The following is a 21,865-nucleotide window of genomic DNA, read 5'->3' on the forward strand; positions in this document are numbered from 1 at the left end:
TTCTTCCTGGTTCAGTTGTGGTAGTTTATATGTCTCTAGGAATGGACCGATTTCTTCCAGATTGTTAAATTTGCTGGTGTATAGTGGCTTATAATATGTACTTTTAATTGTTTGTATTTCTTTGGTGTTGATTGTGATCTCTCCTCTTTCGTTCATGATTTTATTAATTTGGGTCCTTTCACTTTTCTTTTTGATAAATCTGGCCAGGGGTTTATCAATCTTATTAATTCGTTCAAAGAATCATCTCCTAGTTTCGTTGATGTTTTCCATGGTTCTTTTGGCTTCTATTTCTTTGATTTCTGCTCTGATCTTTATTACTTCTCTTCTGCTGGGTTTAGGCTTCCTTCGTTGTTCTTTCTCCAGTTCCTTTAGATGTAGGGTTGGGTTGTGTACTTGAGACCTTTCTAGTTTCTTGAGAAAGGCTTGTATTGCTATATACTTTCCTTTCAGGACCGCCTTTGCTATGTCCCACAGATTTTGAACTGTTGTGTTTTCATTTTCATTTGTTTCTATGAGTTTTTTTTTAATTCTTCTTTAATTTCCTTGTTGACCCATTCATTTTTTATTAGGATGAGCTTTAGCCTCCATGTATTTGAGTTCTTTCCAACTTTCCTCTTGTGGTTGAAGTCTAGTTTCAAATCATTGTGGTCTGAAAATATGCATGGAATTATCCCAGTGTTTTGGTACCTGTTGAGACCTGTTTTGTGACCCAGGATATGATCTATTCTGGAGAATGTTCCATGGGCACTAGAGAAGAATGTGTATTCTGTTGCTTTGGGATGGAATGTTCTGAATATATCTGTGATGTCTATATGGCCCAGTGTGTCATTTAAAGCCTTTATTTCCTTGTTGATCTTTTGCTTACATGATCTGTCCATTTCAGTGAGGTCGGTATTAAAGTTCCCTACTATTATTGTGTTATTGCTGATGTGTTTCTTTGATTTTATTATTAATTTGTTTATATAATTGGCTGCTCCCATGTTAGAGGCATAGATATTTAAAATTGTTAGGCCTTTTTGGACAGACCCATTAAGTGTGTTATAGTGTCCGTCCTCATCTCTTATTGTAGTCATTGGTGTAAAATCTAATTTATCTGAAATAAGGGTTGCCACCCAGCTTTCTTTTGATGTCCATTAGCATGGTAAATTGTTTTCTACCCCCTTACTTTAAATCTTTAGGTGTCTTTGGGTCTAAAATGAGTTTCTTGTAGACAGCATATCGCTGGGTCTTATTTTTTTTATGCATTCTGATACCCTTTGTCTTTAGATTGGGGCATTTAGCCCATTTACATTCAGGGTAACTTCTATTTTTTAAAAAAGATTTTATTTATTTATTTGACAGACAGAGATCACAAGTAGGCAGAGAGACAGGCATAGAGATAGAGGGGAAAACAGGCTCCCCGTTGAGCAGAGAGCCCGATGCGGGGCTCGATCCCAGGACCCTGGGATTATGACCTGAACCGAAGGCAGAGGCATTAACCCACTGAGCCACCCAGGCACCCCCATTCAGGGTAACTTTTAAAAGATATGAGTTTAGTGCCATTGTATTGCCTGTAATGAGACTGTTAGTATACATTATCTCTGTTCCTTTCTGGTCTGTTACTTTTAGGCTCTCTCTTTGCTTAGAGGACCCCTTTCAATATTTCCAATATTTGCTTAGAGGAGCCCTTTCAATAGAACTGGTTTTGTGATTGCAAATTCTTTTAATTTTTGTTGGTCCTAGAAGTGTTTTAATCTCTCCTTCTGTTTTCAATGATAGTCTAGCTGGTGTATTATTCTTGGCTGCATATTTTTCTTGCTTTTTTCTCTGAGTATATCCTGCCAGTTCTTTCTGACCTGTAAGGTCTCTGTGGATAGATCTGCTGCCAATCTAATATTTCTACAGTCCTATGTTACAGACTTTTTGTCCTGAGCTACTTTCAGGAATTTCCTTTTGTCACTGAGACTTTTAAGTTCTACTATTAGAAGATGGTGTGTGGACCTACTTTTATTGATTTTGAAGGAGGCTCCCTGTGCCTCCTGGATTTTGATGCTTGTTCCCTTTGCCATATTAGGGAAATTCTGTACCATATTTTTCTCCAATGTACCTTCTGCCCTTCTTTCTCTTTCTTCTTCTGGGATCCCAGTTATCCTAATATTGTTTCATCTTATGGTATCACTTTTCTCTCCATTTCTCCCCTTGTGGTCCAGTAGTTGTTTGTCTCTCTTTTGCTCAGCTTCTTTATTCTCCATCAGTTGTTCTTCTATATCACGAATTCTCTCTTTTGCCTTATTTATCCTAGCAATAAGAGACTTCATTTTTGATTGAACTTCATTAATAGTTTTTTTGATTTCAACTTGGTTAGATTTTAGTTCTTTTATTTTCCCAGAAAGGGGTTCTTTAATATCTTCCCTGCTTTTTTCCAGCCTTGCTAGCACCTTGATAATTATCATTCTGAACTCTAGTTCTGAGATATTACTAATGTCTGTAGGGGTTAGGTCCCCAGCTGTCAGTACAGCCTCTTGTTCTTTTTTTTTGTGGTGAGTTTTTTCACCTTGTCATTTTATCCAGATAAAAATAGATGAATGAGAGAACAAAATACTAAAAGGGTAGCAACAACCCCAGAAAAATATACACTAATGAAATCAGAAGAGACCCAAAACTGGGAGGAGAAGAAACGAGGGAAAATATCTAGATAGATAGATAGATTGATTTAGAAATAAAAACCGGTGAAAAAAGCAGAGCCATGCACTTGATTTTGGGTATATTTTGGTCTCTTAGAAGAAACTACCTTCCAGTATTTTAAAGAAAGAAAAATATATATATACAAAAATAAGAAACATGATGAAGGGATGGGTTATGAATGTAAAGATAAAAATTAAAAGTTCTAAAAAAGGAATTGATCAGAATTTGGTTGAAAAAAAGAGGAAAGAATGTGATCAGGTTGGAAACTAGAACAAAACCATGTTCTAGATTAAGGGTATATTTTGATCTGTTAGAAGAAATTGTATCCCAAAATTTTAAAGAAAAACAAAACCCTACATGTACACAAAATATAAGGTTAAATACAATGAAGGGATAAAATATAACAATGAAAATTAAAAAGGATTTTTAAAAAGGTATTGATAAGATAAAATAGTTAACAAAGGTCAAAATAGGAAAGAGGAAAAATTTTTAAAAAATAGAATAAGAAAAAAATAAAATTAAGAAATTTAAACTTTGGAAGACCATCAGAACATGGGAAAAAAGCCATGAATTCTATGTGTTGCTTTCCCTTGCTCTGGAGTTCTGCAGTTCTCACTGATTGGTGAATTTGGTCTTGGCTGGATGTTCTTATTGATCTTCTAGGGGAGGGGCCTAGTACAGTGATTCTCAAATATCTTTGCCTGAGGCGGAATTATATCGCCTTTGCCAGAGACCAGGCTAAGCAAACCTTTCCAATTTGTTCTCGGAGCTTTTATTCCCTGAATGCTTTCTGTACAGCTTTGGAGGGTGGGAATGAAGATGTGGCCTTCCAGTCTCCAGCCCATAGGAGCTGAGAACTCAGGGCCCCATTCTTCATGCGCCCTTAGAGAAAAGCAGTCAATCCCTCCTGTCTCCCTGTTCTCCGGCCACACTCCATGCTCACCCAGCCTGTGACTGAGCATTTCTATCTCTGGCGCATGGCCCCATTTGGAGTCTCCAGATCAGTAGATTTCCTTCTGCATGCTCCCGTGCTACTTCTTCCAGAGGAGGGAGGACAAAGTCTCTCTGGATTTGCCATTTGTGGCATCCCTGCTCGAAAAGCAGTGGCCCGACTATGCCTTGGATCTTGGTTTAAGGTAATCCTGTGCTGAAAGCCCAGTCCTTTGCTCCGTCTCTGTAGCCAGCTTCCCCACTCTGATACCTGGGAGCTCTGCCGCACTCAGACACCCCTGGTCTTTTTGTGTCACTGCAGGTCCTGAGACCACACTGTCCCCGTGAAGGCTCCACACGCGACTTAGCCTCTGGAGCGATGTCCCTCAGTGGAGCAGACTTGTAAAAGTTCTGATTTTGTTCTCCACTGCTCTCTCACTTGCTGGGAGCCAGCTTAACCCTGTGGTCTATCTTCCTGTATGTTGCCTTGAATTCACTTCTCTGAATGTCCTACCTTCCAGAAAGTGACCAATATTCTGTTCCTAGAATTGCTCCTCTTCTTCTCTTCTATCTCCTGTTGAGTTTGTAGGTGTTTAGCATGGTTTGATAACTATCTAGCTGAAGTCTTGGGACCTGATGATATTTTGGTCTCCTCCTTCTCCCCCATATTTCTCCTCCCTCCCCCCCCAGAATGAACATTTTAACAATATTTTTTCAATTTATGAACACAGGATGTGTTTGTGTCTTTCCTGTTTTCTTATATTACTTTTTTATAGTTTTTAATGTATAGATCTTTTGCCTACTTTTTAAAATTTATCCCTAAGTATTTTATTATTTTTGAGGCTTTTATAAATGGGACTTTTTTTTTTTTTTTCTGAACGACTTTTTGGATAGTTAATTATAAGTATATAGAAACACAATAGATTGTTGTTTGTTAATGTTGTATTCTACAACATTACTAAGTTTTATATTTTTTTCAGAGTTTAGCTAGTCTTTGGAGTTTTCTTTATAATCACATCATCTGCAAACAGAAAATTTTACTACTGCCTTTCTGATTGGGATGCCTATTATTATTGCATAATTCCCCTGACTAGGACTTCCAGTACTATGTTAAATAGAAGTAGCAAGAGTGGACACTTGTCTTATTTTTTATTTTTGAGTAAAAGCTTTTGGTTTTTTATCACTCAGTATGATGTTGATTGTGGGTTTTTCTTATATGGCCTTTATTATGTTGAACTGCCTTATTTCTTTACGTAACTTAAGAGTTTTTTTCATGAAAGGATGTTGAATTTTTCATACACTTTTTTTTGCATCTTCTGACATGTCATGTGATTTTTATCTTTCATTTTGCTAATGGGGTATATATTACATGGATTGATTTGCATGTGTTGAATCATCCTCAGATATGAAAGAGAAATTCCACTTGACTATGGTGAATGATCATTTACTGTACCTTTAAATTCAGATTTTTAGTATTTTGTTGAGGATTTTTGCACATATGTTCATCAGGGATATTGGCTTATAAATTTCTTTCCTTATAGTGTCCTTGTCTGGCTTTGGTAACATTGTTATACTGGCCTCATAAAACAAGTTTGGAAGGTTTCTGTTCTCTTCAGTTTTTGGAAGAATTTAAAGATTGTTATTGATTCACCTTTAAATATTTGGTAGAATTCACCAGTCAAGCCATATGTGCCTGGACTTTTATTTGTTGGGATATTTTTGATTACTGATTTCATCTCATTTTTTTTCTTAAGAAAACCAGATTAGATTGGACCAGAAAACTTGGAAATAATTCATTGAAATAGAAAATAAGTGAGAAACAAGTTCAACTGATGTAAAATTTCTAACACAAAAAAGTATCTTTGACTATAATTATTAGCTACAACTTTAATATGGCATGTTTTAGGATAGTGAATGAAAGGATAGCTCAAAGATACTTGGGTTCATATTCTATATCTCTAAGTTCTGAGTGGGGCAAATTTCTGTACTTTGCCATGTTTGGTACGTTATAAAGTAGGTATTATAGTAACTGTGCCTATTTTGCAAGCTTTTTTTCAAGATTAAATGCATCGGAAAACCTGATATTAGTATTTTTTATTGGAAAAATACTAATTTATAATGATGATTTACCACTTTGGTTCTCCCATTCACTTTGCATATTCTAAGCAGTCATTGGACGTAGATTATTTTCAAATTATTTCAAATCCATTATAGGTTAATCTTTATATTTCTCAACATACTTCTCATTTTACATCCACTCACTAAAAACAATATGCAGCAATTATCTACCTCCTTTTTTTCCTAGTTAGGAGAATGTTCCAATGGGCAAGGTAAATTTTTTCTACCATAAATTTTAGGAGGCATTATACAAAGTGGAAGGGAAAAATTACATTGTTGATGTGCTATAGTGTTCGCATGTTGAAGCAACAAAATTTAATTTATTAGCATTCTAAAGTACAATCTTCATACTATCATGGAAAAATGTCATCATTAGAATGTGGTCATTAAAGTCTTGATAAAGTACATCAGTCTTAGAAAATAAGGTTTATAATTTTCATCTATTATATACCAAAAAGTTTCAGTTATTTCAAAATTTCACTACTTCAGTACAGGTAATAACTGGTTTTTGTTTCTACTTACCCATTTATTTTTGAACACTTAACTACATTTACCTTCTTATTTCTTTAATTTTGTTAATTGTTTCCCTTGCTGTACAGAGATTTTTATTTTGATATATTCCCAATAGTTTGTTTTTGCTTTTTCCCTCTTACCTCAGGAAAATATCTAGAAGGAAGTTGCCACATCCTTTGTCAGAAAAATTTTTGCCTGTGCTCTCTTCTAGGATTTTATCATCTCACATTAGGTCTTTAATCCATTTTGAGTTGATTTTTTTGAATGGTATGAAAAAGTGGTCCAGTTTCATTCTTTTGCTTGTATCTGTCCACTTTTCCCAATACCATTTGTTGGGGACATTTTTTCCCATTTCATATTCTTGCCTTTTTTGTGGAAGATTAATTGACCATATGTATATATGTGGGTTAATTTCTGGGCCCTATTCTGTTACATTGATCTATGTGTCTATTTTTTGTGCCACTCCCATACTGTTTGATTATAGCTTTGCTATATATCTTGAAATTTGGGATGGTGAAACCTCTAGTTTTGTTCTTTCTTAAGATCATTTTGTCTCTTCAGGGTCTTTTTTTGATTCCACACAAATATTAATAAATTCTAGTTCTTTGAAAAATGCTGTTGGAATTTTCATAGGGATTTCAGTAAATCTGTACGTTTCTTTGGTAGTATGGACATTTTAACAATATTTTTTCCTCCAATCTATGAACATGAAATATCTTTCTATTTGTGTTGTTCTCAATTTCTTTCATCATTGTTCTATGGTTCTGGAGGGCTTTCATCTATTTGATTAACTGTGTTCTTAGGTCTTTTATTCCTTTTGGTAGAATTGTAAATGGGATTGTTTTCTTAATTTCTCTTTCTGTTGCTTCATTATTGGTATATACTCATGCAACAGATTTCTGTACATTGATTTTTGTGTACTGCAACTGTACTAAATTTGTTTATCAGTTCTAGTAGTTTTTTTGTGGAATATTTTGTGGTTTCTATAGTATCATGTCATCCGAAAATAATGAAAGTTTTTACTTCTTCCTTGCTCATTTTGATCCCTTTTATTTCTTTTTGTTGTCTAATTGCTGTGGCTAGGACTTCCAGTACTATGTTGAGTAGAGGTGATGAGAGTGACATCCTCGTCTTGTTCCTAACCCTAGGGGTAAAGTTCTCAGTGTTTCCCGATTTAGTATGATGTTTGCAGTGAGTTTTCCATTTGTGGCCTTTATTATGTTGAGGTATGTTCCCTCTAAACCTACTTTGTTGACATTTTTATTATGAATACATGTTGTAATTTGTCAAATGCTTTCCTTCATCTATTGAAAGGATCATATGGTGTTTATCATTTCTCCTGTTGATGTGCTGTATCGTGTTGATTGATTTTCAAATATTGTGCCGGTCTTGCATCCTAGGAATAAACCTTACCTGATCATGGTGAATGTTTTTTTAAATATATTGTTAGATTTGGTTAGCTAATATTTTGTTGAGGATTTTTGTATCTATGTTCATCAGAGATATTGGCCTGTAGTTCTCTCTCTCTCTTTTTTAATGGTGTCTTTATTTGGTTTTGATATCAGGGTAATGCTAGCCTCATAGAACAAATGTGGAAGTTTTCTTTAATCTTCTAATTTCTGGAATAGTTTGAGAAGAATAGGTATTAACTCTTCTTTAAATATTTGGTAGAATTCACCTGTGACACCACCTGGTCCTGGACTTTAGTTTGTTGGGTGTCTTTTGATTACTGATTCAGTTTCACTGGTGGTGATCAGTCTACTGAAATTTTCTATTTCTTCCTGTTCAGTTTTGGAAGGTTATATATTTCTAGTAATTTATCTATTTCTTCTAGGTTGTCCTATATTGGCATATAATTTTTTATAATACTATCATATTTCTTTGTATTTCTGTGGTGTTAGTTGTTGTTTCTGCTCTTTCATTTCTGATTTTGTTTATTTTTGTGCTCTCTCTATATCTTTTTTATGAGTCTGGCTAAAGGTTTATTAGTTTTGTTGATTTTTTTCCCCCAGAGAACCAGCTTCTGATTTCACTGGTCTTTTCTACTTTTTTAAGTTTCTATTTTATTTCTCTTCTAATCTGTATTATTTCCTTCCTTCTACTAGTTTTGGGTTTTGTTTGTTCTTTTTCTAGGTACTTCAGGTATAAGATTAGGTTGTATATTTGAGGTTTTTGTTTCTTTCTTTTATTTATTTATTTTTTGCTTCTTGAGGTAGGTCCGTATTGCTATAAACTTCCCTCTTAGAATCACTTTTGCTATGTCCCAAATATTATGTACCATTGTATTTTCATTAATCTCCATGTATTTTTTATTTTTATTTTTTTTGCTTTCTTGGCTGACCCATCCATTGGTTACTAGCATTATATTTAACCTTCATGTATTTGGGGCCTTTCCAAATTTTGTTGTTGTTGTTGTTGTTGTTATTATTTATTTATTTTTTAATTTCTTGCAGTTGCTTTCTAGTTTCATAGTGTTGTGGTTGGAAAAGATGTATGGCATGACTTTGATCTTTATGAATTTGTTGACATTTTTTCTGTAGACTACTATGTTATCCTCTCTGGCAAATGTTTCTTGTGTACTTGAAAAGAATGTGTATTCGCTGTTTTAGGATGGAATGCTCCTAAAAATCTGTTACATACATCTCTTCCCGTATGTCATTCAAAGCCACTGTTCCATTTTTGATTTTCTGTTTGGATGATATCTCCATGGTTGTAAGGGTGGTGTTAAAGTCCCCTACTGTTATTATATAGTGTCCTTCTTTGTCTCTTACTACAGTTTTTGATTTAAAGTCTGTTTTCTCTGATATAAATATTGCTACCCCAGCTTTCTTTTTGCTTCCATTTTCATGATAGTTGTTTCTCCATCCCCTCATTTTCAATCTGTAGGTGACTTTTTTAGGTCTTAAATGAATCTCTTGTAGGCAGTGTATGGATAAGTCATGCTTTTTTATTCATTCTTTCATTATATGTCCTTTAATTGGAGTATTTAGTCCATTTACTTTCAAAGTGATTATTGGTTGGTAAGTACTTATTGCCATTTTGTTACTTATTTTTTGGTTGTGTTTGTAGTTCTCTATTTCTTGTTCTCTTCTATCACACTTTGCTGGCTTTAGTAATGTACTTGGATTTCTTTCTCTTTATTTTTTATATATTTATTATCAGTTTTTAATTTGAGATTACCATTCATTTTCTATATAACATCTTCTACATATAACAGTCAATGTTAACTTGGTGGACAGTTTAGTTTAAATATGTTTTTTTTACTTTTTATTTTTTACTTTTATGTTTATGATGTCACACCTTATGTCCTTTTAATTTGTGGATCCCTTGGCTGATTTTTATACTTAATTTTGTTGCTTTTGTGTTTCCTACTTTTTTTTTTACTTCTGCCAAGGGTCTTTCCTTTATACACAAAGAGTCCCTTTTAATATTTCTTGTAGGGCTGGTTTAGTTGTGTTGAATTCCTTTAATCTTTTTTCATCCAGAAAACTCTTCTCTCTCCTTCTCTTCTTAATGATAGCCTTGCTGGATAAGGTATTCTTGGACATGTTTTTTTTTTTTTTTCTACTCTGAATTTATCATGATACTTATATATTTTTTGGCCTACAATTTTTTTTCTGGAAACTTAGCCAATGGCCTTAGGGGGTTTATCATTTATATAACTATTTTGTTTTCTTTGGCTGCTTTTGCAATTCTTGATCACTCCTTTCTGCCATGTTTCTTGATGTGGACTTTCTTGGGTTGATTTTGTTGGGGGCTCTCTGTGCCTCCTGGATCTGGACTTCTGTTTCCTTCCTCAGACTCAGGAATTTTCAGCTATAATTTCTTCAAATAACATTTTTTGCTTCTTTCTTTTCTTTCTGGGATCTCTATAACATGAATGTTGTGATATCTGATGGTATTGCTGTGTTCCCTAAGTCTCTTTTCATTTTTTTATTGTTTTTTTTTTTTTCTTTTTAGCTTGGTTGCTTTCTATTATTCTGTCCTCCAGGTCACCAATCCTTTCTTCTGCTTCTTAAAGTCTACTATTCATTCCATCTAGTATATTTTAAATTTCAGTTACTGAGCTCTTCATCTCTGATTGGTTCTTATGTTTTTGGTCTCTATATTGAGGGTCTCACTGAGGTCTTTCTCCCAAGTCCAGTGATTATCTTTATTACTATTTTTAAAAATTATCTATGAAGTGTATTATTTATCTCCATTTTGTTTAGCTCTCTTGTGGTGATTTTGTCCTGTACTTATATTTGGGACATACTCATCTTTCTCCTCATTTTGTTTAACTCACTGTGTGTTTTTGTTTTAGGAAAATGACCTAGGTCTCCTGCTCTTGAAAGTAGTGGCCTTAAGAAGAAGTGGTCCTGTAGTGCCCTGCTGTGCTGTGTTCCCTATTCATCAGGGCCTGGTGCTTCAGAGTTGTCTCCTTTGTGTGTTGTGTGTTTCCTACTATTGTGGCTGAGTCACCTTTTCCTTCAGTCCAGTTGTCTGCAAGGCTTTCTTTACCTGTTACAGGCAGAGTTTGGTCCTTGTGTTGTTACTGGGCCAATCTGGGGCTGCCTTTAGCTTGAGTTGAGTCAGACCAGGTATTTGCCAGAGATACAGTAGCATCAAACTGTAGGGTGCGTCTCCTATATTGTCCCTTGAGAAGCTTTCAGTGGTAGTTGGGGCTTGTAGTGAGACCAGATGTCTGCCCTAAGATCACTGCTGGTGCCACGGTTGGACTGGTGTGTGTGGTTTTCTTCTCTTCTTCTTAGGGCAGGAGTCCCTTTGGAGTGGTGCTGTCCCCTATCATGGCTGCTTGCGCAGTGCCAGGCTTGTGGCACTGCTTTGAATGGGCTCTGGCCGAGGGGATGTTAGAGAGGGTGTATCTGCAAGGGAATGCAGGGGGCAGGGACATTCTCTGTTAGCAAGTGAGGTGAAGAGTGTTCCTGCTATGCTGGTTCCCACAGATGTCTATGTATTTAGGCTGGGAGGTGGGTATAGGAAATGGTTCCTGCCAGCTCTTTTGTTCTTGGAGAAGTACTCCTACCCCAGACATCCCTGCATCTCCAGCACATGCTCTGAAATTAAAAACTAAATCTCCCTTCCACCCAGGCATTTTTCAAATTGCTGTTGCTGTGCTGTATCTCAGCAGGGCTGTTTGTTGTGCTCTCTTTAAGGGCTATGATTTTGCCCTCCTGGCTCTCTCAAAGCCCAGCCAGCTCATATTTGAAGTTCTAATTGTTAAGCCCTACTTTGATTTTCAAAGCCAGATCTTATGGGAATTCATCTTCCCTATGTGGGTCCTCTGTGTCTGGGATGCCTGGCATGTGATCTCATCCTCTCTCCTCTTTGCACCTGCATCATCCCTCCCTGCCACAGTCTCATGGGTCCGTTTATCTCCCCACCACATCACTGGCCTTCCTACCCTCTATGATGTACCTCTTCTCTAAATTTAGCTGTGGGGAGTCCATTCTGCCAGTATCCATTGCATATTCTAGACTATATACACTTATGTGGGTGTTACCTGGTTGTATCGGTGGGATGAGGTGAGCTTAGTGTCTTCCTGCTCTGCTGTCTTCCCTGGAAGTCTCTGGAGTGATACCTATTTTTAAAAGTAGTTTCAGTCTTTAAAAAAAAAAAAAGTAGCTTCAACCTTGATAATATAGCCCTGGTACAGAGATTAATCAATATGCTATTAAGTGTAGAAATTCTCAAAGATGCATCTAGGTTCTTCATTCATGTTTTATTAAACAAAATAACAGAATCATTTCCTGTAACCTATAATCCATTTCCTGTAACATATAATCCATTTTTATGAAACTATAACAAACATTTCCCTTTGTAGGTAAACAAATTTAAAAATAATCATGAAAAGAAAGAAAAAAAATGGCATGTTGCAGTTTGTGAGGTGTCATACCTGAACATTACAGAAACACATTTTTCAGAGCATTTAACTTTCAAATTTTGGAAAATCACTTTGATAATTCAAATTCATTTTACAAAGTTCATTAAAGTATTTAATGTAGAAAGCTATTTCCATGTATTCTATATAAATTATTACATAAAAACACAATTATCTTTCAGATGTTACCTTTGAACATTTATCTGCATTTCTCTAAATAACATATTATATTTATTTTCGCCTGTTGATTTTCCAGATTTGAATATTATTGGTTGACATCCCAGGAAGGAAAATGAAGATTTAGTTTTTTTTTTTCTTTCTATCCATACACATTCAGACTTGCCTGTTTTCCTATTACAGTTATACCATGGTATGTTAACACAGCTTTCATTGTTTATGTTGAACTATATAAACATTGTCCATACCTGAATTGCATAATATATTGTGAGGTTTTTTTTAAAGATTTTATTTATTTACTTGACAGACAGAGATCACAAGTAGGCAGAGAGGCAGGCAGAGAGGGAGGAGGGAAGCAGGCTCCCCATTGATCAGAGAGCCCGATGCGGAGCTCGATCCCAGTACCCTGGGATCATGACCCAAGCTGAAGGCAGAGGCTTTAACCCACTGAGCCATCCAGGTGCCCCTTTTGTGAGTCTTTTCTTCCATTTCTTGCAACATATTTTCTCCTGAAGCTAATAATTACCTTGTATTATAATTAGTTTATTTTTTTTTTGTGTACTTGTCAGTAGTTGAGCTCCTTTCCCCAATTATCTAAATCTTGCTTTAGTGCATTCAAACATATCAGGTATTTAGTTCAGTTCCAAACTGGACTAGTTACTTCCCATGACTGTGTTTCTGAGATCCAGATTTTTTGAATTGTATTTCCTCCTCTATTCTGATTTACACCCTTCATTTTGGTACAACACATGCTTTAGTAGCTAAATGAGAAAGGGAAGCCAGGAGATAACATTTGGAGATGTTGCATACTTGAGAAAGGTTTTGATAGTTTGGCTGAATATAGAAATAAAAGTTGGATATAATATTCCCCCCCAAATTTGGAGGTGTTTCTCTATTGTGTTCTAGTCTCTTGTGTTGTTGTTAAAAAGTCAGAAATTTTCAGAGTCCATAGTCTGAAAAACAACCTGAGGGTTTTGAAGCAGCAGGGGGTGGGAGGTTGGGGGAACCAGGTGGTGGGTATTGGAGAGGGCACGGATTGCATGGAGCACTGGGTGTGGTGCAAAAACAATGAATACTGTTATGCTGAAAATAAATTTAAAAAATTAATTATTATTAAAAAAACAATATTTGATGCAATACGCAATAAAACAATAGACTTTTTAAAAAGCCAGAAATTGTCTTTTTCTTTTTAAAAAATTTTATTTATTTATTTATTTGACACAGAGAGAGAGCTCACAAGCAGGCAGAGAGAGGGGGGAAACAGGCTCCCTGCTGAGCAGAGAGCCTCATATTGGGTTTGATCCCAGGATCCCGGGATCATGATCTGAGCTGAAGGCAGAGGCTTAACCCACTGAGCCACCCAGGCGCCCCTGATATCTTTTTTCTAAAGATTTATTTATTTGAGAGAGAGTACAGGGGGGAGAAGTAGAGGGAAAGGAAGAGAAAGAATATCAAGCAGACTCCTTGCTGAGTGCAGAGCCTCATGCAGGGCTCAATCTTATGACCCTGAAATGATAACCTGATCAGAAATGAAGAGTTGACTGCTTAACTGACTGAGCCACCTGGACACCCCAGTAGTCCAGTTTCTGATACCTTGTATGTAACCTGCTTTCCCTCCCCCACCCTCCTAAAGTCTGTAATATATTCACTTTGTCCCAGTGTTGTTAAATTCCATGGCAGTGCTTCTTTGGTGAGGGCCTGCTTTAATGTATTATTCTGGGTAGTTGGTGAGTCCTTTCAATCTGCAAATGCATCTGGAAAATGCTGAAGTTTATTTTTTGTTAGTTTTCTCTCATTTTTTCTCATCTATCTTTCTGAGACTCTTACTATTAGTCATGTTAAAGGTTGGAACTTAGGGCTTTATCCTTTACTTTCTTTTTTCTTTCATTTTTCATTTCTGTTTTTTGCTTTACATTTTAGAAATTTTTCTTCATTTGATATTCTAAATTTTTAATCTAGCCTTTCATTTTATGTTTATTCTCCAGAGATGAACCATCCAGTCTCTTGCTTAGAGCATCCAAGCTTGGCTACTCACTGGAGCTGATGGCAGAGAAATTAGCAGTTTCAACATTCTGTAAGTGAATTTTCCTTTTGCCTAAATTTCCACTATGCCTAGTGTTCCTTTACGGCCCTGTAAGTTCCATCTCCAACTTCCCCACCCTGCTCTTTTAGGAGTCTGACATCTATGGAAATTAGCACCTGGGATTTTGTTTGGCCAGTGGGAGGGAAGTGACTCTACACCCATATTACAAAAACCAGGATGGTCCTTCTGTACAAATGTTTTTCTTCCTGGAGGTTGATCTCTCCCCCTGCCCTTCCAGTCCTGCTTTTGGTAACCACTTTCTTCTCTTGCTAGCCCCAGGTACTTTCCCATACCATGGACATTAGTTTTCCTTTGCCAAATTAAAATAGATATTTGAGTCATGTGTGAAGTGAAAGTACAGGTATATTCTGCATTAAAATAATGAGATATATGTGTATGGAACTTGTAAAATATATGTTAGTAGGTATTTGGGGACGATTTAATTCTTGACATAAAATTCCTCACAGAAAGCAGTAACTTACTTGAAATGGATTTAAAATAAGATTTCTGTAATTGACATTTATTGTATGCACAACTTTATACAGTATGTCAACTGATTAAGGCAGACATGAAACGGAGAACAAAGAGGATTAGTGACAGTGGGAAGTTTTTCAAATTGAGTGTGAGGGCTGACAGATTTTGAATATTCCCATGGAAAAATTTATACTGTCTGACGATTGTAGTTTTACCATTTTGGTTTAAAAATTATACTCTTGAATCCTTAGGCAAATTCAGTGATTTTGGTTCCATGGACTGATGAGGGTGTAGTTTTATAACTGTAGGGCCTGGCTAAAATCTAATATGGGAAGCACTGGAAAAACACAGCATCTTTTACTTTTAAGGCTCTTCAATTTGTCATTACTGATTAAGGGCTATCTGGATTGGCTCTTCTGGTCATTCAAATTATCCCAAGAGCTATCTCATTACTAGGAGATTCTCCCATGAGAGGACCATCTGTTTTATTCCTATGCATTATAGACATTTCAGTTTTGCTTTTGGGTGGGACTCTTGGGGTCTATAGTGCATCACTATCAGACTGTATCTTTAGTAAAGTATTTCACAAGCCACATGTGATTTGAATCACAGAGAAAGGAATTCAAAGGAAAATTTTAGCTTAAACTTATCTGCCAAGGACATCATTTCTTAATCATTGCATGAGCCACATTTCATATAGTGATTAAATTCAAATTAACTAAAATGTTCAGTCTGTTTCAGGGCTGTTTACTAAAGCAGTTATTTTCTTAAGTAAAAGGTGTTAATAAGGAAAATCTTCATACCTACTGGCATAGAAGAAATACAGTGGCTGTTTACCTTGGAAATTTCAATGATGGTGAATTTTTTTTTGAAGATTTTATTTATTCATGAGAGACAGAGAGGCAGTAGGAGAAGTAGGCTCCCCACTAAGAAGGGAGTCCAATGCAGGACTTGATCCTAGGACCCCAGGATCATGACCTGAGCCAAAGACAGACCCTTAACCATCTGAGCCATCCAGGTGTCCATGATGGTGAATCATTAAATTCATAGTGTCTACTGTAACCTTGTTACTCAAGATATGGTAAGCAGATCAGTAGCTTGGACATCACCTGGGAAATTGTTAGAATTGCAGACTCTCAGGATTTGTCCCAGACCTTCTAAATGAGAATCTACATTTGAACAAGACCCTTAGGACATTTGTGTACATGTTAAAATTTGAGAAGTGTGGCAATAAAGTATAGTTTGGTGGTCATTAGAAGCCTGAAGATGCAATTACTTCTGGCTCAGGAGAATCTTATTTTCCACCGGTAATAGTGCCTTGAAAAATAGCAACCTGCAGCACAGATTTTTTTTTTTGCATTTTATCTGGGGTTACATGGCTTAGTTTTAACTAAAATATTAAGATGAACTAAGAAGGTTATTATATGATAACATGTTAGATGATATTACAATTTTGAAAATGTGTAATTAAAATTCTGCTAAGAGCAACTTTCTAAATGGGAAAAACTTCTCCCTGTCTGATCTTCCCTCACATCAACACATCCATGTTCTATTTGTATTACTGAATTTCTTCTCTGAATAAAGCCCAGGCTATCCACTTCTCCAGAAGGCACACAACATTACACTTAGGGGTGAGAGAATAAAACTGGTTCTTTCACATGTCTCTAATATGAAGTGTTTGGAAGAATTAATCTAATTTGCATTGTACTTACAAACAACAAATAACACCTTTTAAACAGGCTATAGAACGATTAATTGGAAATTTTTGGAAAGAATTGTTTTTCATTACTTTGTTTCTTCTTCATTTGATATTTCTGAGCACCTAAAGTATGCTAGAGTAATGCAGCTCTATAAGGGGCAAAGTCCCCTATAGCCTGGCTGTCATGTACTTCTTCCTTTGCTTCAATAAACATGTATTGGTTATCTACTGTGTACCATAATTGAGAATACAAAGACTAAATCTCCATTCTAGAGTTGCTTGCAATCTCACAGGAAGAAGGTCGAAGACACCAGTAAAATGCCATATTATAAATGCTATAATAGTGTTGGCAACACATGATAGAAAATAGAGAAAGAAGTGGCTAATTCGTTCCTGAGAATCAGAGACTGATTCATAAAAGAGGTGACTGCCATTGGCATCTTGTTAGTGTATGATTTATGATACAAATATGCACAAATGTTGGCTCGTTCTCTTGGAGAAGGTAGTTGAATGAATCTTTAAGTGGAACCAAGCCCACTACTGGCAGGTTCGATTACACTGAACATTGTCCAAAATGTAACTTGATGGACAAGATTAGAATGAAATGATGTCTGCTAACATAGTAAAACAAAAGTAAATGGTCTCATGAATGAGTCTGAATGATTAGTATTAAAATATTCCCCCCATGCTCTGAACAGTTGTAATATTTGCTGCAGTAGAGATAATAGGACATCAGTAGGATAATCATAAAGATAACAGCTGATATCTGCAGTTTATAAAGTACCTTCATACTCACTATCTCATTTAATTTTCACAATAACCACATGAGGTAGGTGTTATTTGCATTTCTTAGTTGAAAAAAATTTGTCAAAGCAAGTAGCATATCCTGAATAGGAAATCAGATATTTAAGACTCCAAGGTTAATATTCTTTCTTCTAGAACTAGAACTCTCAAATCTCAATAGAAGTCCTTATTAGGGACACCTGGGTGGCTTGGTGGGTTGAAGCCTCTGCCTTCAGCTCAGGTCGTGCTCCCGGGATCCTGGGATCGAGCCCCAAATCGGGCTCTCTGCTCAGCAGGGAGCCTGCTTCCTCCTCTCTCTCTGCCTGCTTCTCTGCCTACTTGTGATCTCTGTCTGTCAAATAAATAGATAAAATCTTAAAGAATTCCCTATTAATTCCAGATATTATAAAGAAATTTCTTCCCTGAACTGGGGCACCTTCATTGGGAGCATTTCTGGAAGGCTGGTATTGAATGTTGGGCTTTTCCTCTACAACAGAAGCTCTTATTTCCCCTGCCAAATCCAGCACTCCTTCTTTACCCTTTGCCTTAGGATAACCAGCACACTCTGGTGATTGAAAGTGGGAGATAAAGGCATAATGGAATTGAAAATTACTCTTAAGTTTTATTTTTAAAGATTTTATTTATTTATTTGACAGACAGAGATCACAAGTAGGCAGAGAGGCAGGCAGAGAGAGACGAAGCAGGCTCCTTGCTGAGCAGATAGCCTGATGTGGGGTTCGATCCCAGGACCCTGGGATCATGACCTGAGGTGAAGGCAGAGGCTTTAGCCCACTGAGCCACCCAGGTGCCCTACTCTTAAGTTTTTAACTTGAGCATGGAATGGTGGAGCCTTAAAGGAAGATGAAGAATGAACTTATACTTGGGTTTCTAGAGCAGACTGAATCATAGTACTATGAAATTTGGGAATTTGGGCCAATTTAGGTCTTGTCTGTAATCACTAAGTGGTTGGGCATGGCACCAACTGTCTTGAGTAAGTGGCCCTCCTGGAGCTGAGAGTCCTGGGTTATGGTTGGACATTGTCCATCTCAGTTGAAGGGGGACTTGACCACTGCTTGGAACATAAGCGCAATTGGAGGAGTTGGCACCAGTAAGAGAGGATGTCTCAGCCAAGAGGCTGATCAAAGCAAGGATATTGAGACAAATCAGAAAAACAAGGCTTAGAGCTAAGTCAAATGGTCTGGGCTAACATAGAAAGGTCAGGGAAAAAGAGTCAGGTCAATAATATACAGGAATCTTATTTTTTAGGCAGAACCCAGTATAAAGTGTGTGTTGAAAATAGGAAGTTCCTCCCAGATATGTCCAGCTTATGATAAAAATCACTTGCTTTTAAATTTTCTTTTTTGATGTTAGGTAAGATATTTTGAGACACTCTGGCATTTATTTCAGGCTGGGTCAGGAATCATCAAGTTTAAGTCCACACATTTGGGCAAAGCTGAGGAAAATGTAATTTGTTCTGTTCAATGGGAATGGATTATTACACATATTAAAACATAATTTATGTCACATATTAGCTTACTTCAAATACAGCCCAGTGGCAAAATTCCAATCCATCGGATTTAATATAAAATTCTTTGATGGTATTTGTGGTCCCTCAAAGATGTCCAGGTCCTAATCTCTAGAACCCATGAATATGTTACTTTACATGGCAGATGGGACTTTGAGGATAGGATTAAGGCCAAGGATTTGGGGAATAAGCAGATTATCCTGGATTTTCCAGGTGGTCCCAATCTGATCTCATGAGTCCTTAGTATCTCTTGGCAGCAGGAGACTCACTCACTGAGTCATTGCTAGTTCTTAGATACAGGGATCTGTGTTTAAGGAACTGAATTCTGCCGAGAACCAAGATGACCTAAGAAACAGAAAGGAACATAGCCCAGTCAATGCCCTCATTTTAGTCTGATGAGACTGGCTTGCTATGTCTTTTGGATAAAATGTATAACCTCTTCACACTTTCTTTTCCTCTTCAGTAGAATTGAGATGGTAGTACTTTTCTCTCATAGGGTGGCTGTGAGAATTAAATGTTGAATGAGAATTAAACGATGGCTTCCAGTGGTTAATATAGAGGAAGAATTCAATAAATGGTGGTTATGATTTTTGTATTCTATAATTGCCCCTGCTGCTATCCCTATTGCTACCATAACCAAATTGAGGAAAGCAGGTGTTTTGGAAAAACATACGTAACACAATCAAGTTAAAAATCAGACCCGCCTTACTATTTTGAATTTATTATGGTCTAGTATCTACTGTTTATCAGTTAACTTTGCAGCTGGTTCTGTCTGATATCTCATCCTAATGAACTTATTCAGTCTGAGCTAATTTTTAATTTCTCATTAGTCTTTAAGACAATCTATAAATGTTGTCACATCATTTTGCACAAGTTTTTAATCATGTTGACTGCTGAGTCTTGAAGTCTGTGTGGCTTAGTGCATAGACTTATATGTATAAGTGTGATAGATGGTGCTTCCAAAGATGGCCTCAGTGGTATCTACCATCTCATACACTCTTTTGCACTGTGATCTGCCATGCTCCCCTCAAAAGGTAGAGTCTGTTTTCCCTCCAGTTGAGTTCTGTCTGTCTCCATGATTTGTTAGGAATAAAATACTGCTCCAGTGATACTGTATAACATGTAAGGATGGAATTTATGAGACCTGCAGCTTCCTCATTTGCCATTTTGGAATGGACCTTTTTAGAATCCACATATCCCATGTTGTGAAAAAGCTCAAGTAGTTATGTGGTGAGTCCTATCCAGAGGAGAACTAAATCCTTGAGCTGAAACCCTTGGCTGAGCAACCATTTGGCAGCCAGCTGTGTGCGTCTAGCCATTTTGAACTTTCCAGATATCCCTATGTCTTAGCCAATGTCACGTGAACTAGAAAAAAATGCCTGGTCTGTTTACAGAACTATGGAAGATATTAAATGGTTGGGAAGCTTACTATACACCAGTAGATAAATGAAGTACTAAGTTCATGTGACAAATAATTTCCTTTAGAATCTCTAAATGCTCATGGCAATCTGTGGCTATAGAATTGCATAATTTTGATAGTGAGAACTAACACAGGTATTAAGTCACCATTTGGAATCATCTTTGTAAGTTTCAAGATCCCCTTTGAGGAAGTGGAGGCTGAAGAGAAGTGAAGAACAATAAATACGTTTCCGATACTCATCATTGAATGTGAATTAAAGTAAAATTTCCTTCTACTGATGTCAAAGATTCTGTAATTTAGTGCAGTGTATTACTTTTTCAGCTTCATGTCCTCACAACTCACCTTTTGTTTTCTTACTACCATTCCTTCATGCCTGTGGCTTTCTCTGCTTAAAAGGCCTCTCTAATGTTGAATTTCTTGATGAATACCTACTTATCATATGAAGGCTAGCTCAAATGCCACCTCCCTCAGAAATAATGAATCTCTCAGTTAAAAATTCTGTGTATGTCAGGGCACCTGGGTGGCTCAGTAGGTTAAGCCTCTGCCTTCGGTTCAGGTCATGATCTCAGGGTCCTGGGATCGGGCCCCACATTGGGCTCTCTACTCAGCGGGGAGCCTGATTCCCCCTCTCTCTCTGCCTGCCTCTCTGCCTACTTGTGATCTCTCTTTCTGTGTCAAATAAATAAATAAAATCTTAAAAAAATTCTGTGTATTCCAAAATATGGCAGAGTATCCAAATTAGTACGTAAAATTTAAAAATGGTGCCTAACTTATATTCATGAACTACAGGGATATAGATTGGTTAGCTGTCTATTGAAAATAACAAATGTATCAGTGGAGTTACACATGCATATTTCAAATTACATTATATAAGATACCAATTATTTTTTTTTAACTGCTATGTTCTAGTCTCACAGGTTTTGAACATTTTTATTCAGTCTCTACACCTTTGACATCATTGTCGGCATGATCATGAAAGTCATTACTTTTGTTCTTCGTACATGGTTTTCCAGAAGATACCCTTTTCTCCTCCACTGATATTGTTCAGTATATTCCACTCCCTGTGATACTGCTAGTAGAAGCTTTAACCCACACTGCAAAAATCCCATTCATTCCTGTGTGATAAGAGCAGTTTTATTTCTTTATTTTCTAGTCTTTCCTTTAGGCATATATTAATGATTTCCACAAATTAATCATGTATCATCATTTGCAAATGTAAGGTCACATGCCCCAGGAGTAATTACTCAATCAAGGTCAAATGTATTCACCTCTTTAAAATACTCATTATTTTAGTTGAAATTGATTGACATTTAAAACCCGTGTTTTCAACCCTGGCTTCACCCTAGAGTTACCAGAAAAATATTAACTGTGAGTAGACCCTGGTGGACCCTTCTGCAGTAGTATAATCTAATTTATCTGGGATGTAACCTCAGAATTTTAGTTTTTGAAATGTCTCCCAAAGATTCTAATGTGCAACCAGAGTTGAGAATCATTAATCTAAAACTAGCCTGGAAGAATATTGGTTCTCAAAATAAGGTTCACAGACCAGCAACAATAGCATCAACTGTGTATTTGTTATAAATTCAAATGCATGAGGT

The 21,865-nt window shown here is 36.4% G+C and overlaps 1 long non-coding RNA gene across 1 annotated transcript in view; it reads left to right on the forward strand.

The window, feature by feature from the left end:
• LOC309856755 overlaps positions 1 to 21,865 on the forward strand; it is a 385,485-nt gene that overhangs the window by 260,578 nt on the left and 103,042 nt on the right. Inside the window, exon 3 of the long non-coding RNA XR_014307337.1 lies at positions 14,269 to 14,357. This is a non-coding gene — a long non-coding RNA (uncharacterized lncRNA). The remainder of the gene's footprint in view (positions 1 to 14,268; positions 14,358 to 21,865) is intronic.

This window comes from Mustela nivalis (genome assembly GCF_964662115.1).
Source record: "Mustela nivalis genome assembly, chromosome: X".
NCBI classification, from domain to species: domain Eukaryota; kingdom Metazoa; phylum Chordata; class Mammalia; order Carnivora; family Mustelidae; genus Mustela; species Mustela nivalis.